The sequence below is a fragment of the Neomonachus schauinslandi genome, chromosome 7 (assembly GCF_002201575.2).
Source record: "Neomonachus schauinslandi chromosome 7, ASM220157v2, whole genome shotgun sequence".
NCBI lineage: Eukaryota > Metazoa > Chordata > Mammalia > Carnivora > Phocidae > Neomonachus > Neomonachus schauinslandi.
In genome coordinates, this window is record NC_058409.1 from 116936367 (window position 1) to 116941185 (window position 4819).

Here is a 4819-nt window from a genome sequence, read left to right on the forward strand (position 1 = left end):
ACACACACACACACACACACACACACACACACACACACACACACCCCAGCGCCCCCTCCCACCCGGCCCTTCAGCCCGCTCGGCCCGGCGCCTGCCGCCCTCTCTCCGGACAAGAACACGACCTCACCAAACGCCCCTTTAGAGCGCAAAGGCTAGTTACCCCAAGGGGCCCTTCACTCCTCAGTGGCAGCCAAAACCTCTTTGTCTCGGGCTCTACCCGCGGCCCCCTGCCCCGCCTCCGCGCTTTCCCTCGGTGCGTCCTTGTCAATCAAACCTGGAGCCCTGCGCCGGCGCTGAAGTTTTCAGGGCTACATTTGGAGCTGGAGAACCAGTTACAAAGTGTGGTTTCCTCTCCAGTGTTCCACCAGAGCAAATACAAGGATAATATAACTCCATTTTTGGTACCTTTCCTCTAGCTCTCTAGGAAAAATCAGAACTTCTGTAACAGAAGAGGACCAAAAGGAAAGTGGGAGGAGGCCGAGGGGTGGTGAAGGGCGGGAAAGAGGGCGCTGTTTTTCCATTCTGCCCGAAGAGGTGGAGTTAAATTCCTCGGAAACGATGTCAAGGCCCGAAAATTAACACACATCTACGTATTGGTCTTCCCACAGCGGGCCCAGAGAAAGCCGCGTGCTGCTGGTAGTATTAATATCCAGCGCTAGAGGGCGCCCTTGGTGGACATGAAGTGGCCTGACAAGGCCTGGGTTGATGGCCGCAAAACTATTAAAGGACCCCAAAACATAAGGACCTGCTTGTCCTTTGCACATACCTCTGTCAGTCTGCAGGTGTCTTCTGATTAAAAGTGGGAAGAATCAAATGTGGAATATAAAATGGTTCACTTACCCAAAGCTCAATCATCATGAAGTGTCAGCATGATCACTGCTTTTTACTTTAAGTGAAATATTTAAGATAGGCAAAACAGATATTCCTTAAAAAGAAACTTCAGTGGGTGCCTGGGTGGCTCAGTTGGTTAAGTGACTGCCTTCGGCTCAAGTCATGATCCGGGAGTCCCTGGATCCCTGCTCAGCAGGAAGTCTGCTTCTCCCTCTGACCCTCTCTCCTCCCATGCTGTCTCTCACTCTCTCTCTCTCTCAAATAAATAAATAAAATCTTTAAAAAAAAAAAAAGAAAGAAAGAAACTTCAGAGAAACCCTTCCTTTAAGAACATCTCTTGTGCTGGAATTCCTGGATGGCTCAGTGGGTTAAGCTTTGCCTTCAGCTCTAGGTCAAGATCATCCAAGTCCCTGCTCAGCCGGGAGCCTGCTTCTCCCTCTGCCTGCAGCTCCCCCTGCTTGTGCTTGCTCCCTCCCTCCCTCTCTTTGACAAATAAATTAAAAAAAAAAAAAAAAAGAACATCCATCTCTTGTGTTTAACCAGCATAAAAGTCATTCAACTAATGAATTTCCACTGACATCCAGAGGATGTCAAGGGAAAATACTGCCCTTCTCCTGAAAGAGTTCACCGACAGGAAAGGACACAAGCTCCGTATTTTAGAAAATATGATGGGGGTGGGGGGGACAGCACCTGGGTGGCTCAGTCAGTTAAGCATAGGACTCTTGATTTGGGCTCAAGTCATGATCTCATGGGTCTTGAAAATGAGTCTGGCATCTGCTTCGGGCTCAGCAGGGAGTCTGCCTGAGATTCTCTTTCTTCCTCTGCCCCTGCCCCACTCATGTGCTCTCTCTTTCTCTCTCTCTTAATAAATTTTAAAAAAATAAAATATTTGGGCGCCTGGGTGGCTCAGTCGGTTAAGTCTCTGACTCTTGATTTCTGATCAGGTCATGATCTCAGAGTCATGATATCAAGCCCTGAGTGGTGCTCCATGCTCAGTGTGGAGTTGGCTTGGGTTTCTCTCTACCTCTCCTTCTGCCCCTCCCCTCCATGCTCTCTCTCTCAAATAAACAAATTTTTTAAAATAATAAAAAATAAAAAATATAATGAACTGTGATAAATGTAACCATAGAGAAAGGTTCAAGATATGGCAGTTTCAATGAGGCAGAAGCAATTAATAAGGATTAAGACTAAGCCCCTTTCATGATATATGTAAGTCAAATCATTATGCTGTACACCTCAAATGTATACAGTGCTACATGTTAATCATATCTCAATAAAACTGGGGAAAACAAATACTTGTTTTAAAACACTGGGGGCAAGGGTTTGCTGCTTTTCTCTTTCAAGACTTAAAAATCAGTGGTTCCCAGCTGGGGACAATTTTGTCCCACCGTGTCTGGAGACACTTTGTCGTCACACTGCAAAGGGAAACCATCTAATGGGTAGAGACCAGGGATGCTGCTAACCACTCAACATTACACAGGACAGCTCCCTACAACAAAGAATTATCGGGTCCCAAACATCAACAGTGCTAAGACTGAGAAACCCTGGCTTAAATGAATGCTCAATGGGTTATTTAATTTCACCTTATTTCACATCAGAACAAATCCAAAGATGACATATCATTTTTCACTTTTACCGTTAAACAGTAAGTATATGATAATTTTTAAAATTCATTCTTCTCATTTGTCGAACATAACTTGGTGCTATTGCTCCAGATGAAAACATTTGTCATTTGGAAGGTTCTGTTTTAGGCCCTAATCTCCTACATAGTAATTACAAAATATTCATAGGAGTCCCCAAAGAAAACTGGATTAAGTTCCAAAAGTTTGTAAGTTAGTTGCTTCTGAATCTTAGAAAATACCTTGTATAAAATTTTTGCAAAAATTTTATTTTCCCTCTTAGGTTTTGTGAGGGCTTTGTCCACTTTGATATCTGCTTCTTCTTCTTTGGCTTTCTCTGCCCCCAACCCCCATTTAGAAAAGTACCTGTCCTCTCAGGATGCCCAGGTGGTTCAGTCAGTTAAGTGGCCGACTCTTGATTTTGGCTCAGATCTCAGAGTCTTGGGATTGAGCCCCATGTTGGGCTCCCTGCTCAGAGGGGAGTCTGCTTCTCTCCCTCCCCAGCTGCCCCTCCCCTGCCCATTCTCTCTCTCTCTCTCTCTCCTCCCTCTCTCTCTCAAATCAATAAATCTCTTTAAAAAAGAGAGAAAGAGGGGCGCCTGGGTGGCTCAGCCGTTAAGCGTCTGCCTTCGGCTCAGGTCATGATCCCAGGGTCCTGGGATCGAGCCCCACATCAGGCTCCCTGCTAGGCGGGAAGCCTGCTTCTCCCTCTCCCAATCCCCCTGCTTGTGTTCCTGCTCTCGCTATCTCTCTGTGAAATAAATAAATAAAATCTTAAAAAAAAAAAAAGATACCTTTCACATATATGTAAATTTTCATTACAGATTGGTCTATGATTTGGTTACTTTAATAATTACTTAATTTAAGTTAATAAATAAAAACTTAAATAATAAATATTTAATAAATAATTTAAATTTGGATAATCCAATTTTATTTTTTTTAAGATTTTATTTTTAAGTAATCTCTACACCCAACATGGGGCTCAAACCTAACCCCGAGATCAAGAGTCCCACACTCTACTGACTGAGCCAGTCAGGCACCCCTGAATAGATCCAATTTTAAACACATCCAAATTTAAACCCTCTGAAATTTAGGAGACTTTGTACCCACAAATGCTTAAAGATAGTATTTACTATTGAGTCCTAATCTATTAGAAACAAAAAAGATAAAATCTTTAGAGGAGTGTAACACACCATTAGGGTCTGCTTGGAGCCTCAACCCAGAGAGGTGACCAATAGCCAAAAATCAAAATGTAGACTGAGCCTGAGAAGATATACGATCAAAAACTGAATCCTAGGGGCACCTGTGTGGCTCAGTTGGTTAAGCATCTGCCTTCAGCTCAGGTCATGATCCCAGAGTCCTGGGATGGAGCCCCACATTAGGCTCCCTGCTCAGTGGGGAGCCTGCTTCTCCCTCCCCCTCTGCCTGCCGCTCCCCCTGCTTGTGCTCTCTCTCTCTGTCAAATAAATAAATAAAATCTTAAAATAAAATAAAATAAAAACCACTTGAATCCTAAAGAGGACACATTACCAAAACCCTGCATCCAGTTAAAACCAGGCCAGAGATGGGTCAATTAAATGTGTTTTCATTATGATTATTATGTTAAACAGTTATCAGTAGTTTATGGTTTCAAGCTTCCCTTTTACAAGTAAATATTAGCAAAGTGAACGACTCCAATGAGAAAGCATTCTTAGACTCCTTAGACTCCAGGGATTTTGAATAATGCAGACACTTGACTGGTTTTAAGGCAATCATCACTAACCCCAATCTCAGCCCTTTTTTCCCAACAGACCAATCAAGATTGTGTTGATTTTAGGAAACAAATATTAACCGACTAAATGAACTTACGCCGTTCAACATTAATTGGGAGAGGATCGAGGAAAACTGACATTAAATAGCCAGCACAAAGCTAAATAACTGGCAGCTTGTTTAAATAAAACCAGTTTGCAGGGCACCTGGGTGGCTCAGTCGGTTAAGTGTCTGCCTTTGGCTCAGGTCGTAATCCCCAGGGTCCTGGGATCAAGCCCCATGTAGTGCTCTCTGCTCAGTGGAGATTCTGCTTCTCCCTCTGCCTCTGCCCCCCATTCGTTCTCCCTCTCTCTCCCTCAAATAAATAAATAAAATTAAAAAAAAAAAACCACTTTGCATTTAGAATTGTTTAGAACTGGGCACCTGAGTGGCTCAGTCATTAAGTGTCTGCCTTCGGCTCAGGTCATGATCCCAGGGTCCTGGGATCGAGCCCTGCATCGGGCTCCCTGCTCTGCGGGAAGCCTGCTTCTCCCTCTCCCTCTCCCCCTGCTTGTGTTCCCTCTCTCGCTGTGTCTCTCTGTCAAATAAATAAAATCCTAAAAAAAAAAAAAAAAAAAAAA

At 43.9% G+C, this 4819-nt stretch overlaps 1 protein-coding gene across 1 annotated transcript in view; it reads right to left on the reverse strand.

Moving 5' to 3' along the window:
- The window catches only part of NNT (nicotinamide nucleotide transhydrogenase), an 89828-nt gene extending 89398 nt beyond the window's left edge, over window positions 1-430 (reverse strand). The window contains exon 1 of the mRNA XM_044916925.1: window positions 275-430. The gene's annotated coding sequence lies outside the window, so the exon portion shown is untranslated. The remainder of the gene's footprint in view (window positions 1-274) is intronic.
- Between the last annotated feature and the right edge of the window lie 4389 nt (window positions 431-4819).